Source organism: Lepidochelys olivacea (genome assembly GCF_965140295.1).
Source record: "Lepidochelys olivacea isolate rLepOli2 genome assembly, chromosome: 14".
NCBI lineage: Eukaryota > Metazoa > Chordata > Testudines > Cheloniidae > Lepidochelys > Lepidochelys olivacea.
In genome coordinates, this window is record NC_140424.1 from 19,181,589 (window position 1) to 19,202,260 (window position 20,672).

At 45.8% G+C, this 20,672-nt stretch overlaps 1 pseudogene across 1 annotated transcript in view; it reads left to right on the forward strand.

Annotated features, from left to right (window-relative positions):
- The first annotated feature begins 223 nt into the window (after positions 1 to 223).
- The window catches only part of LOC311530334 (urotensin-2 receptor pseudogene), a 35,644-nt pseudogene continuing 15,195 nt past the window's right edge, over positions 224 to 20,672 (forward strand). The window contains exon 1 of the transcript XR_014714554.1: positions 224 to 1,664. The product of XR_014714554.1 is annotated as a urotensin-2 receptor pseudogene (transcript). The remainder of the gene's footprint in view (positions 1,665 to 20,672) is intronic.

A 20,672-nucleotide genomic window follows, 5' to 3' on the forward strand; every position in this document is an offset into this window, starting at 1 on the left:
AGGAGGAGGCAGCCTGCGATCTGTGCCCCTGGCCCTGCCCATTGCAGGGATCCAAACCACCGAGGGCTGACCCCCTGCCCCTCAGCACCCTTCCTGCCTCCCCCCGGCCCGGCCATTTCGGCCCCGGGGTGACCCGGGCACGCCCAGACACACGCTCCCAGCTCACCCCCATCACGAGCCGAGCGTCCGACGGCCACATCCTCCGCCCCCCCTCCCCCCAGGCGCGGCTGCTGCCGGCAGCTTTCGCAGCCCGGAGTCACTCGCCGCCCGCCCGTCCCCGGCGGCGGCTGGGGGCCGGAGCCAGAGCCCTGCCCCTCGCCAAGTGGCTTGGCCGGCTGGGACTCGCCCCCGGGCTGCAGAGGGCCCCGCTGGGCGCTGGAAGGGGCTCGGAGGCGGCTCCCTGCACCGGAGCCTCCTGTCCCGGCTGAGCAGCTGCGCCGGGGAGCGCGCCAGGCGGGGCGCAGCAGCCCGGGCGATGCCCGCCGCCGGGCGCCCTGCAGCCGGAGGCCGCCTGCCCTGAGCCCCTATGGAGCCCAACCTCACCGCCGGCGGGGCAGGCAACGCGTCCGGCCGGGCGGCGGGCTCGGGCGGCGGCGGCGGCAGCGAGCTGCTCATCGCCTTCGGCGCGGTGCTGTCCTGCATGTGCGTGGCCGGGGTGGCGGGGAACGTGTACACCCTGGCGGTGATGTGCCACTCGGCGCGCGGCGCCGCCCCCATGTACAGCTCCATCGTCAGCCTGGCGCTGGCCGACCTGCTCTACCTCTCCACCATCCCCTTCATCGTCTGCACCTACCTGGCGCAGGACTGGTACTTCGGGGACCTGGGCTGCCGCGTCCTGCTCAGCCTGGACCTGCTCACCATGCACGCCAGCATCTTCACCCTCACCCTCATGTGCGCCGAGCGCTACCTGGCCGTCACCCGGCCCCTGGGCAGCCTCACGCGCTCCCGGGGCTACCGCAAAGCCACGGCCGGCGCCGTGTGGTCCGTCTCCCTGCTGCTCACCCTGCCCATGATGCTGATGGTCACGCTGACCGAGGCGGGCCAGGCCGGGGGCAAGGTGAAGCGGATGTGCGCCCCGACCTGGAGCGCCGACGCCTACCGGACCTACCTGACCGTGCTCTTCAGCACCAGCATCATGGCGCCGGGGGTGATCATCGGCTACCTGTACGCGCGCCTGGCCAGGACCTACCTGGAGTCCCAGAGGAACCCGCCCCACAAGGAGGGCAAGAGGTCCCCCCGGCAGAAGGTGCTGATCATGGTCTTCAGCATCGTGCTGGTCTTCTGGGCTTGCTTCCTGCCCTTCTGGGTCTGGCAGCTGGTGCGCCTCTACCACAGCTCCCTGCAGTTGACTTCTGAGACCCAAAAGTGCATTAACTACCTGGTGACCTGCCTGACCTACAGCAACAGCTGCATCAACCCCTTCCTTTACACCCTGCTCACCAAGAACTACCGGGAGTACCTGCGCAACAGGCACCGCAGCTTCCACCGCTTCACCTCCTCCTTCCGCAAGCGGAGCTCCAACCTGCAGCGCTCCTGGGGAAGGGCCATGTCCTCCAGCAACCAATATGACTACACCTCCGAGTCCCTGGGCATGGCCACGCTGAAGGACAAGTGAGGAGGGAGAGGGGCTCCACACGTGGGAACCAGAGGAATGTCTGTCCAAGGTAAGGCTTAAGGGCCCATAAAGCCAAGGTACCGCGGGGAACTGGCTCTCTGGGTACTTCCTGTACATCTTGGGCAAACTCCTTCCAAGCTTTGTCTAGCTCCCGCTCCGCACTTGTTTTACTTTGGTTCCGTGGTACTGCAATGATGCCCAGGCTCCAGGACTAGAAACCTGGCAGTCTGAAATCTCCCTTGTCCGGTCCATAGTACTGTTAACTGTTCAGAATGTGTCTCAGGAAACTTTGAAAGACCCTTTCCTATTTCATCTTAAACTTGAACTCTCTTTTATACAGTAGAATGTTCTGCACTTTGATCAAACTCTTCTCAGAAGTGGGGAAAGGCTGTATGGGTACATTCATTGTGGCGATGTGGCCAACCCCAGGCATGACAAACTCATGGGCCAAGCCCTCTGGCATCATGAGATTGTCTTAAAAATCAGGTGAAATTGAATGAGAAAACATTTGGGGTTCTTTTTATTGGCCTCCTGGTTGTTGCTGTTGTTGGGTTTTGTTTTTTGTTTTCTTCGTTAGGGATTGGATTTTCAAGCTTTTCTATGTAATCATGAGGGCTAGAAACTTTTTTTTGTTTTTTTTTTGTTTGTTTTTTTTAAAGAAAGCTGGGATTCTCTAACTACCTAACTCCATGAGCCTGGGCTTTTAAAAACCCCCACTAAATATTGTGAGACTCGTGATAAAACGGTGACAGTTGGTGACACAGTTGTGGGGGACATGCATCAGAACAATGTTCATGCCAGAATCTCCTTGCAGTCTGCACCAGTCTCTTTTAAGAGCAAGATGAGGAACTTAATGAATTAAATACCATGCTGGTATTGTTTTCTGATTGTGTGATTCAACAACTAGAAATTGCTCTGCTCCCTTGAGCCTTTCTACTGCATTTTCTAGGGAAAAGAGGGATGATTAGGTCAGAAATCGACATAATAGGCCAAATTAATTACTGATGTAACTCCACAGAAGTCACTTTGGCTCAGTATAAACTACTCATTATTGTTCTTCCACCTAACATCTAATAGCAAACCTTCAGCACACCCATTTCAAAAATATGTTTGTAGCCTTTTTTTTAAAGGGTAAAATCTCAATTCAGACAAGATTATTAAGAAGCAATGGATCATCAATGGTTTTGCCCTCAGTCGACTGATCGCTTCTTCACTCAGCACAAGGGTCTGTAATTATGAGAACCAAAGACACTGATCCTTGGCTGCCACAGTCAGGGCTGATGAGAGGCTGGGAAAGGGGGGACAATTGTACCAGGATCCCAAGCACAGGTCACCCCCCAAAATGTCTAACTGGGATGAAATGGGAGGGGTTGAGGCCCCAGAGAACATGATATACCAGGGCCCCAAATTTCTCTCAGCAGGCCTGCTCCTAGTGTAACATGGAGTGGAGGAGTGGGGACAAAGATAGCTTTAAGCTATCACTGTTTCAGCCTGTACTTTACTGTATCGTGCATACTAGCTAGCTAACTAAAGTGTCATCGAATTATAGCGTTTAAGGCCAGAAGGGACCACTCTAGTCTGACCTCTTGCACATCACAGGCCACCAGCACCACCCAGAGAATAGAAGGGATCAAGGTCCACCAGTGTCTAAGGCTCCTGCCGTGGCAGGGAAATGATTGCCACTCGGATAATCCTGATAAATGACCCATATGCTGCAAAGGAAAGCAAAAAAAACCAAAAACAAAACAAAAAAAAAACCCTAGGTCACTGCCATTCTGACCTGGGGGAAAATTCCTTCACAACCCCATATATGGGGATCAGTAACACCCTGAGCATGTGAGCAACAAGCAGCCAGACAAACACCTGAGTGAGAGAGAGAGTGTGCTCGGTGCCACTGTAGCTTGCCCTGGCCAAACCTCCCTCTTCCCCCCCATCTCCAGCTGTGATTATCCCTAATGCTTCAGAGAAAGAAGATTCAAAAAACCCTCTCAGAATACATGGTACCGGGGGGAGGAAGGGGGAGATCCCTTAGTTATCCTGGCCACTGGCCTGCTGAAACCCTGAAGCATGAGCTTTAGGTAGATTTACATAATCTAACATGCTTATCCCTGAGGTGTCTGGGTACCACGACATAAGGCATTGTTAGGACACACAATGTGCCATGTACTTTTACAACATTTTAAGTACTTGCCTTTTTTGGAACTAACCCACGGTTGGATTCATCATTTGTAACAAATTTTCCTTTCCTTTGCTTCACATTTCTGGGCCTGTCTTCACGGGAAAACAACACCTGTTAAAAAGAAACAAGGTTAAGTTTCATTCTGAAAGGAGGTGTCTCTTTCTCATGCTGGTTGTGGGTGGAATGCTGCTGTCAAGCAACAGAATAATACAATGGTGAGAGGAGAACCACTGCTTATTTGAATCAGGCTGTATAGATTGCAGGTGTTGTCCTTGCAGCTTGCTCATATCTGAACAAAGGGGATGTTTCCTCATGACCATACAGTGAAAAAAATCCACGCTGACTGGAGCCTGTTCTGGTGAAGTATTGAGTATTTGTGACTTCTATTGCTCCTCACAGGAACAGGCCCTTAAAGGCCAATTATGTAACAAGATGGTCCCATGCGAAAATGTAGTTGTTTAATCAATGGAAAGTAGAATTACAAAGTTATGAAGAAGATAAATCAGTCTTTGTGGATGAATAAAGTACATTATAGAATTGTAAGACTGAAGTTGCTTCAAGAGGTCATCTAGACCTTTTCCCACCCTGAGGCAGGATTAAGTATACCTATACCATCTCCGACAGATGTGTGTCTAACAACCTAGTCTTAAAAATCTCCAGTGACAGGGATTCCACAACCATCCGAGGTAATCTGTTCCAGTGCTTAATTAACTTTACAGTTAGTTTTTCATAATATTTAACCGAAATCTCCCTTGCTGCAGATTAAGCTCATTACTTCTTTCTCAGTGGACATGGAGAACAAATGATCACCATTCTCTTTATAACAGCCTTTGACATATTTGAAGACTATTATCATGCACATCTCGGCCTTCTCTTCTCTAGACTAAACATGGCCAGTACTTTCAACCTTTTCTCATAGGCCAGGTTTTCTAAACCTCTGATCATTTTTGTTGTTTTCCTTTGGACTCACTCCAGTTTGTTCATATCTTTTTTAAAGTGCAGTTTCCAAAACTGGGCACAGTACTCCAGCTGAGACCTCACCAGTGCCAAGAAGAGTGTACCAATTTCCTTCCATGTCTGAAATACGACACTCCTGTTAATATGGCCCAGTATGACATTTGTCTTTTTCACAATAGCATTACACTGTTGACTCATCCAATTTGTGATCTGCTATAACCCCCAGATCCTTTTCTGCAGCACTGCTGCTTAGCCAGTTATTTCCCATTTGGAATGCTAGTCTTACTATCTGAGGATAGTCTTCTGATGTTCTATTCTATTTAGGTTCTTCAGTACCATGGTGATGGGTATGGTATAAGTGCCTATGCTTTAGCCTAGGTAAAGAAGAAGGGCCAATTATATCACATGATGTCACAACCCCAGAAAGGGATAGACCCAGTTTGTATGACATTGATGGCTCCTTCTCGGGCTCAGGTTGGCCACCCCTGGTGTGGTGAGTGGTGCACGTTGTCTGCAATTTTGGTCTCAATTCACACTGGAGTTGGACTTGTGGTAGGACCCCATTAATCCACACAGGGTTGGAATAGTTTCTGCTAAAGAGGGTTAAATATGGTAAATTTAGTGAATATGGACGAGACAAAACTCTTTTATAACAGTATTAGCAAGTTGTCTTTTAGACTAAGTTGTAGTATTGCCAACCCCAAGCTTGGAAAAATCACAAGTCAGGCCCCAAAGATCATGAGACAGGATTAAGTTATGAGATGTTGGGGTCCTTTTTGTGGCCTCTGGGTTTCTGTGCTTTTAGGGTGCACTTGCCTCATGCTTTTTTCTACAACCACAAGGGCTAGAAACCTAACTTTTTTTAAAACAAAAGAAAGCTGATATTCTCACACAGTAACATGAATCCAGGAGCTGGTGCTTTACAAAAAAACTCCAGATATCATAAGACTCATGATAAAATCACAAAAGTTAGCAACCAGTTGTAAATCAGAAGTAACTCCCTTGATGTCAATTCGCTTGTAACTGAGAGGAAAATGTAACTCCTTGTCTAGAAAACTTTTTTTTAACATTGTTTGAAAACAATTTTACATGGGTTGCTCTTTTTTAGTCTGACCAGGCAAAACCAGAAACTACTTTTAACCCTTATTTTTAAAAATGGTTCCCTGATGCAGGTCAAACTCCAGTGAGCTTTGGTTTGTCTGATCCAAACTTACAGATCCCAGGTCTCAGCTAATTTTCCAGGAAAGAGGGAAGTAGTAGTTTTAGGTAGTATAGCATTTTGCTGTTGTTTGGCCAGAGTTTGTGACTGCAAAATACTATGCCCATTTCTCAGCAAAATTAATAATTTCATCATGAGAAAACTCATCCAGACTCATTATGTGTTTATGGTAAAATAATAACCATGAAAAGGACCACTAGTCAATGTAGTTCCCCCCAAAAGTTTTCCCCTTCATTCATCTCAGCTAGTTTCTTTGTTGCAGACACTGTAGATTTTCTATCTTCAGTCTGAAAAAAGAACAGTGCTGTTCTGTGGGACTGGTGAAAATATTTCTGTTTTTCCAGGAGCAGATGAGCTCCTTTGAACCTTGCTGAGTTGCTGCGGACACTTCCATTTGTTGCTGGCTCTTCCACCTTTTAAAATAAGCTCCCAGTAAATAATTGAAGGGCCTGCTGTCCATTTTTAATGATTTCAGTGGCACTTCACAGCTGGCATATGTGGCAGGGAGTTTGCAGGATGTTTGATTCAGCGGTTAATATTTGGATCAAGTGATTTAGGTATTCCTAAATCAGTTTTCATAAATACGTCATGGAACATAAAAAGAGGAACAATAACAGGAGTGATTCTAGGAACATGTTGTAGCCTTTCTAGATAGTGGGCCCTTAAATTAATAACAAGGGGGAGGCAGGACCAGCCTGAGGCACTATCAAGATGAACAATTCTTGGATCTTCCTTTCCATACAGAACCAGCAATTTATGCTCAATTTCCTCACCAGCAGCAAGACCAGAGGAAAAGGCATAAAAGCCACTTCCCATCCCAGCCCTCTAGCAGCAGGATATTCCTGAACCTGGTCATTTAGATTCTTGTCAATCCTAAAGCCATCCCTTGGGCAAATCATTTAATCATTGTCAGTTTCTTTGGAACCTGTATCTTTTCCTCACCCAAAACAAAACAACAACAAAAAACCCCTCCTCGTTGCCAGTGTTAAATATGCAAGCAAGTTAGGCTATTTTACAAATGTTTCCTTCAAAGAAAGAGGCTGTAGGAAATAGCTCATGATTTCAGGAGCGGTCCACATGGGTTTGGAATGGCAGGGGCTAGAGAATACCACCCCAGGACAGTTATTTCCTAACTGTTGTGCTCTGCTGACATCCAGCTAAATGTGCCTACTATTGTATTTCTGTGGAGCAGTGTGGTCCCCTAGTGGCCAATTAGGGAATTTCCTATGGCTCACCAGAGGCAAAAATTCACTGCCCACGTCAGCTTCTAAAAGGTGTCTGGTTGTAGTTAATGAGGTCATAATATTGCTTTATTTTGTAATATTCCTTTCATAGTGTCACATGGAGAAGAAAGCCATTAAGGAGAGAGATCTTATTTTCAAAGTCTAATTTGTGTCCTTCGTGTTTCTAACTGGGCAGAATCCAAACTAGCTCCAGTTTTGTGATTATGTGCACCAGCCTCACTGGCAACCTCCAGAGGAAGGAGCAGGACTCTGGGAGTAGGATAACCAGATAGCAAGTGTGAAAAATCAGGACACTTTTTGGGGGGGGAGTGGGGGGAGGGAGGGGCTATAGCTGCCTATATAAGACAAAGCCCTTAATATCAGGATGGGACATCTGGTCACCCTGCAAGGGACTAACTAGTGTTTGGCATAGCTGCTGCAGCAGAGGGAGCTAACACATTTTAATTTGCCACATAACATTAGTGGCTGATTTAGGTGTTTGGGGATTTTTGTGGGGGGAGTGGGGGTGGCTATATGCATCAATGCTGGTTTAATTTACAAAATTCTAGTGGCATCTTCATAAAATCCCCTTTACACATCCTTTAAAGGCAAGAAGGGTTCTAACTGAAAGCTAGCAGTGAGGATAATTGGCCCACTGTTTAGGGTCTGTGTGACCTTGGGTGAGTCACTGAGGCCCAGCTCCACAAAAGAGATGGGTGCTGTGTTGCTCAGTGTCGCAGCACCCAGAAAATCACAGGAACAACACTGTGACCCACAAAGCCTGAGTTAGGTGCCTATGCTCTTATACAATGAAGGGGACAGGGAGGTACTTTAGAATCGTCATCATCACTCCCATAACTGCATTGGTCTTTTGGGCACCATCATTGATGAGCAATCAACCAACTGTCTCCATCCCGATGATTGCGTGTCAATGCTTGAGTCTCCGCAAAGTCCATTCCTGTCCACTCTTTTATGTTGTCAGTCCATCTCTTCTTCTGTCTACCTCTTTCTTCTTCTTTTCCCCTGTACTGTCTCTTGGAGGATGATCTTGCATAGGCCAGATTATCTTGTTACATGGCCATACCACTTCAGCTTGCACTACTTCACCGTTGTCAGGAGGTCTTCATATGACCTAGCACATTGGGTGATGATGTTGCGGACCTCTTCATTAGTGACGTGGTCAAAGTAGGAGATGCCCAGGATTTTACAGAAGTATCTCATCTCTACTACCTGTATTTTATGTCCAAGTTCTGCCATAAGGGTCCATGTCTCACATGCATACAGAAAAATGGAGATGACCAATGCGTGCAGCAGTTTCAGTTTGGATTCCAGGGAGATGTTCTTATTCCTCCAAATTGGCTTTAGCTTTGCCACTGCTGCTGTTGTTTACGCAGTTCTTGCCCGAATTTCTGCCTTGGATCCTTCATCAGTGATGATTGCCCCCAAATATTTGAACAGTTTCACTGTATCCAGTTCCTGTCCACTGACAGTGATATGTGAGCTGATCCCATCACATTTGTTTGTCATCCACTTGGTTTTCTCTGCACTGATTTCCATGCCATATTTTGCGGAGGTTTCATCCAATCGTTTCACAAGGTTGGCAAGTTCATCTTCGCTGCCTCTCAAGCCATCAATGTCATCAGCAAACTGAAGATTTGAGATTGTTCACTCCCCCACTGCTGACTGTGCATATGTGATCTTCTAGGGCATCGGTTATTATGCACTCCAAGTAGATGTTGAACAGTGTGGGTGAAAGAAGGCAGCCTTGCTGGACTCCAACAGTGGTGCGAAACCACCCTCCTATTGTGCCATTGACGAGAACTGCACTGCTGGCCTTGGCATACAGTTGTTTAATGGTAAGAATAAGCTTATGAACAACATTGTAAACAAACATTCTTCATGTTTGCCCAGAGAGCTTCATGCCATACTCTGCCAAACGCCTTTTTGAAGTCAACAAAGATGTGGCAGATGTCCTGCTGATGTTATAAGTACTTCTCACCTAGAACACGCAGGTTGAAAATCTGTTCTGTGGTACTTCTTCCAGCACAAAAGCCAGCCTGTTCTTCAGCGATGATATTCTCTGCTTGTGGCTTCAATCTGTTCAATATGACTTTCAACATCACTTTGCTGGGATGGCTAATTAAGCTTATGGTCCAGTAATTTTGACACAATTGCAGGTTGCCTTTCTTTGGCAGAGTGATGATTAGTGACTGTGTCCAAGTGGAAGGCCACTCACCCGTCTGCCAGATCTTGCTGCAGATCTTGGTGAGTACATCTATTACTATTTCTCCTCCAAATTTCATCAGTTCAGCTGAGATGTTGTCAATACCTATAACCTTTCCATTCTTGAGAGATTTCACAGCTGTCTCTACTTCTTCATGTAGTATTGGAAAGTCATCCTTCTCTGTTGAATCTGGGCTGTCTAAGACACTAGGATCCATTTAGAGTAGGATCCACAAAAAACAGCATGCTGTGTGGGGAGCCGCCTAAACTAGCCAATGGTGAATGCCAACAGGAAGAGCATATGCTAAGCCTTGGCCCTTTTATGGCATTTTGTGCCTAAATCTGGGCTGCAAGGAGGTGCCTATCTCTGCCTGTGATTCACAAACTGGGGGAAGACAGATGCTTGGCTGCAAAAGTGACATGTGGGCCCCGATCCACTCGGTGTGCTCAGAGGCTTTTGTGAACAATCTAAGGTGCCTGTTTCTCCCCATTCATTATACAAGAGCCTAGGCGCTTAACAGAGGCTTGGTGACTCACCCTGTGATTTTCTAAGTGCACAGAAAATCAGCGTCACACCTAAGTACCTTTGTGAAAGTAGGCCCTCGGACCTCGGATCCCTTCCTGTAAAATGGAGACAATGGCACATTCAGCCTCACAGCGGGTATGTGAGGATAAATCCATTACGGATGGTGAGGGGCTCTGACTCTATGGAAGTGGGGATAATATAAGCACCTAAGCGCTCTAGGTTCTAGTCAGGCTGAACCCTTAATCCAAAGGAAGGTTCTGAAACTGGAGTGGGCTCTCAGGACTGAAGTAAACTCCTGAAGCTCATGCCAGGAGCTTGTTCTGAGCTGAACTAAGCTCTGGGCTCAAGAAGGCTTCTGTGTTACGTCACACTCCCCAGCTGAAGGGATCTCCAGGGCTATGCTAAACCCTCCAATTGGAAGGAGCTTCTCCTGGAGCAGGCTTCCGAGCTAAACTGAGTCTCCACCTGAAATTGGCACCGGTGTGAGACCATCTGTATAGTCCTGTAAGCCCACCCCTAATAGCTTTTGGCCAATCATCCCCCTCCACCTGACCCAATATGGAGCCTCACAGGTACTAGCCAATGCTGCAGCCTTTCCCACTGCCAAGGAAAACATCACCAGTGTGGTACCCCGAGGTGAAAATATGTCAGTCCCTGTTTTGTTTTGTTTTTCTAGATAAGGACAATTGGAAGGAGGAAAGGAGAACCCCACCCTGCAGAGCACTCCCTGCAATTGGGTCCTATTTCTCTGTCTCTCATTGGGACCCAGAAAGGAATTTTAATAGAACTTAACCATTTCACAAACCTGCTTTCTGAGACACCATCTTCTCTATTCCTTCAAAGCAATGGGCCCAAGAGAGAGTGCGAATAACTGTGGTCCAGAGGTGAGGGCACCCAGCTGGGAGAGCCAAGATCTATTCCCCTTACACCAATCACTCTTTCATTATTTACCTACACTGGAACAACTAGGAGAGACTGTGGGGCCCCCACGTCAGAATATCCCAGAGCTCAGTGATTAGAGCACTCGCTGGAGAGGTGGAAAAGCATTGTTCAAATCTTTGTTCCCCTCTGGCAGAGAAGGGGGAAATGAACCTGGGTCTCTCACACCCCAGGTGAGTGCTCTAACCACTGGGCTAAAAGTTATAGGGTGGATAGTGCCACCGCTGCTGCGGCTGCTCTGGGGTTTAGGTGGGAGATGGCAAGACACAGGCCCAGAGGCAGAAACATAGGTGCTGAGGGAACTTTTACCCTGAACACTTAGGTACCAAGCATGTTTAGGCACCTACAAGGTTTGAGGGGAGTTTTGTGGATCATAGTGGCATCAAAACTAGGACTCACACATTTAAATCTGGGGTTTAGGCTCCTAAGCACCTCTGTGGATCTCACCCAAAACAACTAATTTCAGCAGAATAAAAACACCCATCAGTGTCCTATACATGGGTATTATTAACTGGCCTCCAATAGTAGCTGTCGTTGGCAGCTGTTGTGATTTATAATTAACATGGTGTTCCCAAAGTTGCAAAGCAAACTCCACTTTGCTAGCTGCTTGATCACAGCTCATTATTCAGGCTCTAGGGTGCAAGGAGGCTTTCTGCATGCATCCAGATTAGCATCTCAAAGTCAGCGCCTGTATTTCTGATTCAAAACAACTGTGATTCATCCAAGCAAAGATACGACAACTAAACTGCAAGTCTATAAGCCTGGAGTACTGGAGAAAGCCACGAGTGGTTTAATTATAATGGTGTAAGTGGTGAAGTCACTGGCCAGGGCCCACAAGATTATAGGGACCCAACCAGAGTACTATTTCAATTTAGAACCTAGGAGTCCAGAGAAACAAGGCAGGTGCCATGCGCTGTCTGGAGATAAGGAGATTGCACCCCCGACTAGTACAGTGGATAGGACCCACGCATCCAGGAGCCTGGATACCTACTGCCTGGAAATGTAACCAGAAGGTAGATACAGACTACCTCCATTGGACAGAATGCAGGTATCCAGAAATTGGGGTGACGGGCTGTCTGTGCTGATGCTTAAAGGGACTTCTATCTGTGTAGGATGCTTGGATCTAGCCGCACATAGGTATCCCCATTTGTGCTACCACCAGCCCGGAAGAAGTTGAGCCAAACCATGCCATGCAGCAACGGAGACAGGCCTCCTGGGGAGAGTGGAGTCCCCTGGCCCCTGGGGAAAGGGGCAGCTGAGAGGTGGGCCCCCTCCAGCTGGGACAACCCCGGGCCTCAGATGTGAGCACCTGGCAAGGACATGCATGGGGGGATCACAGTGTTGGAGGCTGGGAGCAGCCGGGAGACACTCCCCTTACCCCCTTGACCTCCCCCCTCCCCTCAGAGTGCAAGGTAAAAGCATCAGCCACTTTGCATGGGAGGAGGTGGCAGTGGAGACAACAACTTGTAGCACTGGGGAAGGGAGACCTGGGAGGCTAGATCTGAGCCGGGGAGGTGGGGGTCAGGGAGCTGAATTGGAGTTGTTGAGGGTGGGGGAAAGGGGTCGGAGTGGAGCTCAGGGGCTCTGGATCAGCACTGGGAGAGGAGGGTTGGAGGGATGCTGGGGGAGGGCTTGTGGGGGCCTGGGAGGTGGATTAGGGAAGTGTGGGGGCAGGTAGTGAGCTAAAAGGGGCTGGAGAGGGGATTAGATCAGGGCTGGGGGGAGCGAGGGTTGGACTGAAGGAGGCTGGAAGGGGGTTGAGGAAGAACTGGAGGGGAGTAAGGGGGGCCATGGAGGGAGCTGGGGGTGTTGTAGTGGGTTGTGAGGGAGCTGGGGCTGTGGGGGCGCTGGAAGGGGGTGGATTGCAGAATCGGGAAGAGGGCCTTTAACCTATTCTTGCACCAGGGCCCTCTGGGACCTTCTTACGCCACTGAGTCACAGCTTCAGGGACATGCTCTGACAGTGACTTCCAGCAAACTCATTGTAATTCAACCACCTTTTTTAATTTGGAACTGTTCATTTCACAGCTGAGAACCATCAGGACTGCAGCTGCGAACTATATCCTCACCAAGTTTTCTCTCGAGTAATTACTTTGCAGATTTGATTGAATATAATGTCATCCAAAAATGTAGAGGGGTGAAGACGGGGCAAGTGAGTTAACTCTTTGTATTGCAGGAGTGTCTGGGGGGAAGGGAAGAGGGAAATTGGGACACCTGTGCCTCTGAAAACTTCCCCCTCCGCACCTCGAGGAGGTCAAGGCCCTGTGAGCTTGTGCAGTGGATTTAGTTAACCTTTAAGAGTTGGGGTTGAAGTTTGCTCTCAGTTCACCCTGTCACAAATCCTGAGTGACTTCACAACAGTTTCTGCAGCTTCACTCTAGCGTAAGGCTGTGTCTACTCTACCACTTCTGTCTATCGGCAAAACTGATGCTGCTCAGCAATGTAAATATTCCACCCCCTTGAGAGACATAAATTACGCCAGCTCAAGTACTAGTGTGCACAGCGCTATGTCGGCGGGAGACAGCTACCACTGCTCACTGGGGGAAGTAGTCATGTCGACGGGAGAGCTTTCTGAGGCTATGTCTACCCTGGAAATTGAACGACAAAACTTTTGTCTTTCAGACGTGTTCAAAAAACACAACAACCCTGAAAGACAAAAGTTTTGCCGTGACAAGTGCCAGTGTGAACAGCGTGTTGTCGGCAGAAGCACTCTCCTGCCAACGCAAACGCCGCTCGTTGGGGGTAGCCGTTTTTTGTTGGCAGGAGAGCTGACAAACGGCAGCTACCCTGCACGGCTTTTAGCAGCACAGCTATGGCGACACAGCCATGTTGCTAGAAGCTGTGTAGCGTAGACACAGCCTTAGGGAAAGCTGAACTTGGCCCTTGTCTTCAAATCTGATGTAGGTTTTCAGTATCCGTTACATTCTCCCTTCAGGGCACAGCCATTGCAGATGGGCTCTCAGACAAGATTCCCCTTAGAAAAACTGTGCAAGAGTAAAAGAGGTACTGCGTGCACTACACCTGGCTGTATCTCACTCATTCTGCTCTCAGTATCTGGCTGATGTAGCTATCTTTACATCACCTGTCACTGGGGCCTGGAGGCCAGCCCTCCTGACAATTCTAGCACGGGGTTACTATGTAATTGTGTAGGTTTAGAATAAGATAGCCGATAGCCTTACAATCTCGGAGCTAAAAAGAGACCTTTTTATTTAATTGTTAGAATAGAGGGCTATGGGATCAGGACTCCTGGCTTCTGTTTCAAGCTCTGCCACTCACTTATTGGGTAACCTTGGACAAGTCCCTTAACTGCTCTGTGCCTCTATTTACCCATATATAAAATGGGGATGATTAATACTTCCCTGGTTTACAGGAGAGCTTTAAGACCTAATTAATGTCCGTAAAGTGCTTCGAGATCCTTGGATGAAAGGTGCTCAGCACAAAAGGACAAAGTGCTAAGTACAGAAGGACCAAGGCTTTAGGGATATCTCATGTTTCCATTAGCTATTAATGGACTGAAGAAGGAAACATTTGTGCACCAGAAGAGTTTATATACCACTTTTAAATTAATGGCAGCTACTCGGCTAAGAATATATTTCAGTCCACAAGGAATATAACAGCTATGCTTGGAAGGCTGGATATAATTTTGCTGCTAAAAATATTTCTCAGTGCCATAGCATCAGTACAGTTTCTGGAACATCTCCCAGGGTAAGAACCTGCAATAGGAGGTGTGGAGGGAAGATCAAGTCTTGGTTCCTTGACTTCCAGCACCAGCTGTTTCAGCCTGTTTCTGATCACCTGTCTCCCAAGTCTAGCATGATGGGAGCTTTGTACCAAGAGAGAACCATTTTCCCCTTTTTGGTTCTCTGATTTTCCCCAAAATCAATAGGGCTCTAACCATTGAAGCCTAGAAAATTCCCCGAAATTTTGAAACTGACCAGACGTGGCAGGCAGAGAGATGCTTTTGAATTGAGTGCAAGGTCTGTGCACTCTTGCCAATAAATGCCAGAAATTTTAACTTAAAATTTCCTTTTTCATTTTTCGCATAAAATTTACATACAAGTGTGACTACCCCCCATCCCCCACGGAGGATAAGCAGCTGCTGGAAAGTCTGCTGCATCCCACAGACTCCCTGCTCTGCTCTTGCTTTGAGAGACACTTGGGAATCTGAGTGCCGACTGTCATTCTGGCTGCTGAATTTAGTGTCTCCTTCAACAGTTTTGAGCGGGCTCTTCGGGGTTAAGTTGCTCTTTCATTTTGATAACAGTTTGTTTGGAGGGGAAACAAACAATTCTTTTTCTCTCCCCTCCCCATGCACACTTTGGTTCCAGGAGTTTGCCTCATCTGTCAGGGAGAACTGATACAACCTCAGACTAACCCAAACCTCTACTGAAATAAAAAGCCTAGGATAGCCAAGTCCCGTTCCATGCGGTGCCCAGCTAGCCTCTCTGCACACCAGTGTCTCATTGAGTTTCCACTTGCCTGTTGGTGGTTATCACTGGATTTAAAGCAGATCTAGGACATGACAAAGAATGCTTCCTTCAGCAGGTCACCTTGAAGAGACCCAGAAAACAGTCCAATGCATGTATCCCAGGTTATATCACAAAATAGCCAGGACGTTCATGCCATTTTATCAGAAAGACCCCATGCACTCCATAGCAAGTTGCATTTAAATTCTGCAGCAAAGCCCCTACATTGTGTTACACTCCAGCAGGGCAGATTGCAACTGAGGGTGGTCCAATAAAAGATATTACCTCACCCACCTTGTCTCTGCAAATTCTGCAGAAGCCTACGTTACGTTAAAAGATTTAATTAAATATGAAAATAGAATCATTGCAGTACGGGGGGAGGGGGTTTATATTACATCTATTTTGATGCTGTCCTCATGCATATTTTCAATATGTCAAAAGATATTTGTACTGACATGATACAAATGAATCACAGAAGCCAGAGGATTAATGTTGGCATTTAACTTTTCATGTTCAGGTTTCTGCGTTAACTGCTGGTTAAGACGGATAGACCACTGCAGCCCCCAGAACTATTGCTTTAGGCTGTCTGCAGACTTGGGGAGACAGCACTGCATCAGTTTATGCACTGCTTTCAAGGTTATCACAATCATGAGCACTAGAAACTTTCTTTAAAAAATGAAAGCTGTGGTTCTGGAGCATGATTCTATGGCAGATTCCACAACCTGAGAAATACACAGTACTCCGATCGTAACCTGGGGCTAGAACAGGATTTAGCCCGATGCAATTAGATCAACCGTTAAACCAGCAAACCTCTCTCACCTTTGGCAATCTTGATAGTGATGCTGAATCTGCATGCCTTTTGCAAGGAGAGGGAGAAGGTAGCTGGGCTGCCACAGCAGCAAATCTGTAACGCGTGCCTGCTTTCTTTATTTCTAGCTAGCATGGCACACTGTTCCCTCGCTTGACAGCAAGGCCAGTTAATCCTGCCTGATGCTTTCATGCTGTGTTTATCACTCACTTGCTTTAGTGAAGGAACTGGTCCAACAATAACCCTGCGGCTATTCACTCCCATTGGACACACTATCTGGAAGTGGCCATTCCTTCACAAATCACCTTTGGAAACTGTCCAACAGAGAGCAGGAGAGGGGAGAAACTTGCAAGATTTGACTCTTGCATATGACGTTCCTTTGTATGTTGAGCGTGCACACATAATAGGACAAAATAGCGTCTTAAGTGATTACTGGTGGAAGTGGGCATAGGGCATCTCTGCCAGGGTATGCAGATTTTTAATTTCTCTGGGAGGCCACAGTGCTTATGGCCATCTCACTGTCAGGATTCTTCTGGTTATCCCTGTCCTTTACTTACATACTGCTAGAGGTTTTTTTTTTTCTCCTGCTGATAATAGCTCATCTTAACTAATTAGCCTCTTACAGTTTGTATGGTAACTTTCAACTTCTCTGTGTGTGTGTGTGTGTGTATATATATATATCTTACTATATGTTCCATTCTATGCATCCGATGAAGTGAGCTGTAGCTCACAAAAGCTTATGCTCTAATAAATTTTTTAATCTCTAAGGTGCCACAAGTCCTCCCATACTGCTAGATACTCTGTCTTCAGGTAACTCCACCTGCTGCACTAATCTTCATACTGTGCTAGTGTATAGCTAAGCAGTGACTGGGTGAATTAAATTTTTATGGAGATTATCCATAGTGGATTTCATTGAGAATTTTGCCCTAGGAAGCTCTGTCTTTTTTTTTTTTTTAATTACCAAGAATATATTAGGGAAAATATGGCTGTGCTGAGGGTTGGGCTGTGGCTTAGCCTGTGTGTGTGCTCATTTTAAATTCCTATTGACTCATACTCACTGCACTCCTGTGGGATCAGGAAGCAATGGCAAGATTCCCATTGACTTTAATGGAGCCAAAATTTCACCTCAGACATTTAAGATCTGAGGCTAAAAACTTTAACTGTCCAACAGATTTAATATGTCTCTGTAAAGGTACTTATTTGTAGTGCTCTAACTGCCATTAGGTGAGGGAAACTATAAAATGAAAAGAACTTGAAAAGAAGTCACAGTTACTCCCATTGCTAGAACATGTACTCAGCCAGACCCAACCCAGAAGCTCTATTTGTTTCTATTTCCAGGTAGTGTCTCTCAACTGTCTCTGTTACTGGGTATCTAAAGGAATAAAACAGCTGGTGCTTTTATTTTCCTCTTCCTCAGAAATACCTGGAATTCAAAGCTGAACACTGGATGTGTGTTCTAAGCAGGACTGACAGCCTAGCCCTGCAGGGTGGATGGTTGTGAGAAGAAAGATACCCCTTCATGCAAACAGCCTACAAAATTTAAGTTCAGCCCTGAGATTTTTAAACTGGGAATGTCATAGAAGAAATACAGCCCCATGTCCAGTCCAACTAACTAGCATGAGTCAAGCCCCCAGCTGTTTTTACTTCTTGGTGTGACATTCCACCATGAGAATGAATCATAATGCAACTGGAAATGTAAGGGTATTAAGAAAGGGCACCTGCACTGACAGCCTCCTTTGCCCCAGCCAGAATGCAGCTGATCAGCAGTTTTTCCTCACACCCCCTACTCTTTTCACAATTGGACTGTTGCTTTCGTATTGCATACAAGGAAGGTGTAATATATAAACCATCTGAGCTGCTATGAATGTTAAGCCCCAGCAGTGGTACTGTATGTCTTAAGAATTTAGTGGGGAAACAAAACAGTAGAGATTCTTGAAAAAACGGCATTAGTGACAGGGCCGGAGCGTGAAAAGAGCAGGTGGAGTTACACAGCAGCAACTCACTACCTCTGACTCGAGAAGAACATCAAACCTGCTTCTTGCTCCTCATCAAGGACTGTAATCATGTTTTTAAAAACAAGAAAGCATGGAAATAGTATTGGGAAAGACACTGCTCTTCATAGAAAATGTCTAGTGTCTCTTTCCTCTCACATCCTAACTGGGACCCCTGTCTTGGAAAGCTCTAAAGCCTGTGGTTCAAACTCTATTTGTGTAGGAGACTGACTTCTCCATCTCACTATATAGGCTTTGGCTGGGGTATAAATTCTGGACCTTGGACGCACTTCAATGCACAGCAATTGGAAGTCACAGGCCTGGGGGAGGAGTAACCAATTTAATAGCAAGCACCCTGGTGGATTACCATTTGCTGCCTGTCTTCTCTAACAGGAACTCAAAGGGGCAGGAAAAGGAGTACTTCAAAATGCAGAAATCACTAACCAGAGGGAGGGCTCCACAAAGGGCAAGCATTATATATGGCCTTTGTAGTAACTGAACTTTTAGTTATTTACTACTTGTTTGGTGCCTTATTGTCACGTACCATGTCACTCGGTGGGAATATCAGCTTCTCTTCAGGATGTTGCTATTTCTTACCTTTGTTTCTCATCCTCCTTTCTTCCCTCGGTGTTTCCATCTCAACAGCAGCTCCTAGTTTCCTCCATGAACTCCAGTCCCACCCCACTCCTCATTCAGTTGCTAAAATTATGGGCAATGAAACTGTTTATTGATATTTGATATTTAGTGTCATTATCCGATGTTAGAGTTTAACCCCCAATGAAAGTTTTAGGGACCAGGGAAATTTTACACCTCTCCCAGCTATTGTTTCAGATGGCGTGCAGACCCTAGAAGATAACACTTCATTGATTTAACCGAGTATCTTTGCAGGCATGTGAGCTAGAGTCTTAGGGCTGTTCTACGTTAGAAAAGTTGCACCAGCATAATTCTATTGAAATTCATGCTGGTTACACTGGTGCAAATCCTTAATGCTGATGCACTTAAACTGGTTTAAACCTCACTTATTTTGATTTAGCTAAAAAGTTGGTAAAAGACTGAATCTAAACTCATCTAAATGCATCAAGATATAGTGTATCTAGAATCCCTGTTGTTGTACTGATGTGACTTTCTAATGTAGATAACCCCTTTAATTTTTCCCTTTTTCAACCAAAAGCTTAGCTTCTGCAGAGTCCGAATAGGCCACGTGGGCCATGTAAATACATCTCCAAGGGTGGGTGTTTGGCACCTAGGCTCTAAAATTTGATGCAGAGCTCTGTTATGGAGTTCCCCTATCTCTATTTCAGTGAGTAGGACTGTTGATGTGGGTTGTTGTTGATGTTTTTGCAGGCTTAATGAGGCTTCCTGGAAGGTGCTATATAAAGATTTCTTGTGATGCAAAGTAGAGCTGAAAAATCAGCTTCACTGTTAGGAAATATTAGAAAGTTTCACTTTTGTGCTGTAAAGTCTACAATAGCCTTTAAAACATCGAGTTCTAGACACTGATCTTATTTGAGAGGTGTTGAATCTTATAGAGGAAGCTTTACCCCATTCGATTTCTCTAGAGTTTACCTTTCTTTATGTTTTCTTCTTAAAATGTGTGGTGGAGTGGGTTTGGGTTTTTTCAATTCTCAGCTATTTGACTTAGGCATGAGGGCAGGGCAGATAAAAATAAATGAGGTTTTGAAAAATCAAAAAAATCAGATTTTTTATTTAAATTGGATTTTTTTATTTTGGTGTTTAAAATGATATTTTCTTCTTTTTAAAAATAAACCTATTTAAAATAAAATCTGAATTTAATACAAAATTTGTTAAGGCCTAAATTTATAATCTCTTAAAACATCTTAAATAAAAAATAAATATTCTGAATCCATGAGCTTCTGTCAAAGTTTTGAGTTAAAGGTTGCTTTTCTGCATAAAAAATAAATCAGGAGAAAACCCTCTACGTTTTTAGTTAGACTTTTATAAATGTGGCACAACAGGTCATGTATTTTATTAAGGGTTTTAGTTAATAATAAATTTATTAGCTGTTTTGTGTGTTTAATTAAATTCCATTTACTATCCTATTGAAGCTTAACAGAAATCATGAATAAAAGTTAATTACCTAGTAAATGAGCAACGTATCATTCACCATTTTCTAACATACTAAAAATGTACAATTAGTAAGAATCTGAAAATATGAAACTATATAATTGCTTAAATAAATCCACTTGGTGATTTAAATCGCCTTGATTTCAAACCAATCTACCCTGCATAATGGACTTTATTTTTCAGCATGTGAACAGCTGGTGGTTTAGGAAGCTGCAACCGGCGACAGCAGTATTGGAATAGATAGTAATTACATGCTAAACTCATTTTAATTGGTCTGTTATTGAATAATTTGGAAAACTGAGTGTGTGTGGGGGGGAGCATTTGGCTAATTAAGAGTTGGTTTAATCCTTACTAAATGTACTTGTCCAAAACAGAGCTTACCTTACTACACAGCTTTCAGAGTCCCTGCTTTCCAAGGCTTTCAACTGGGAAATCATATTCT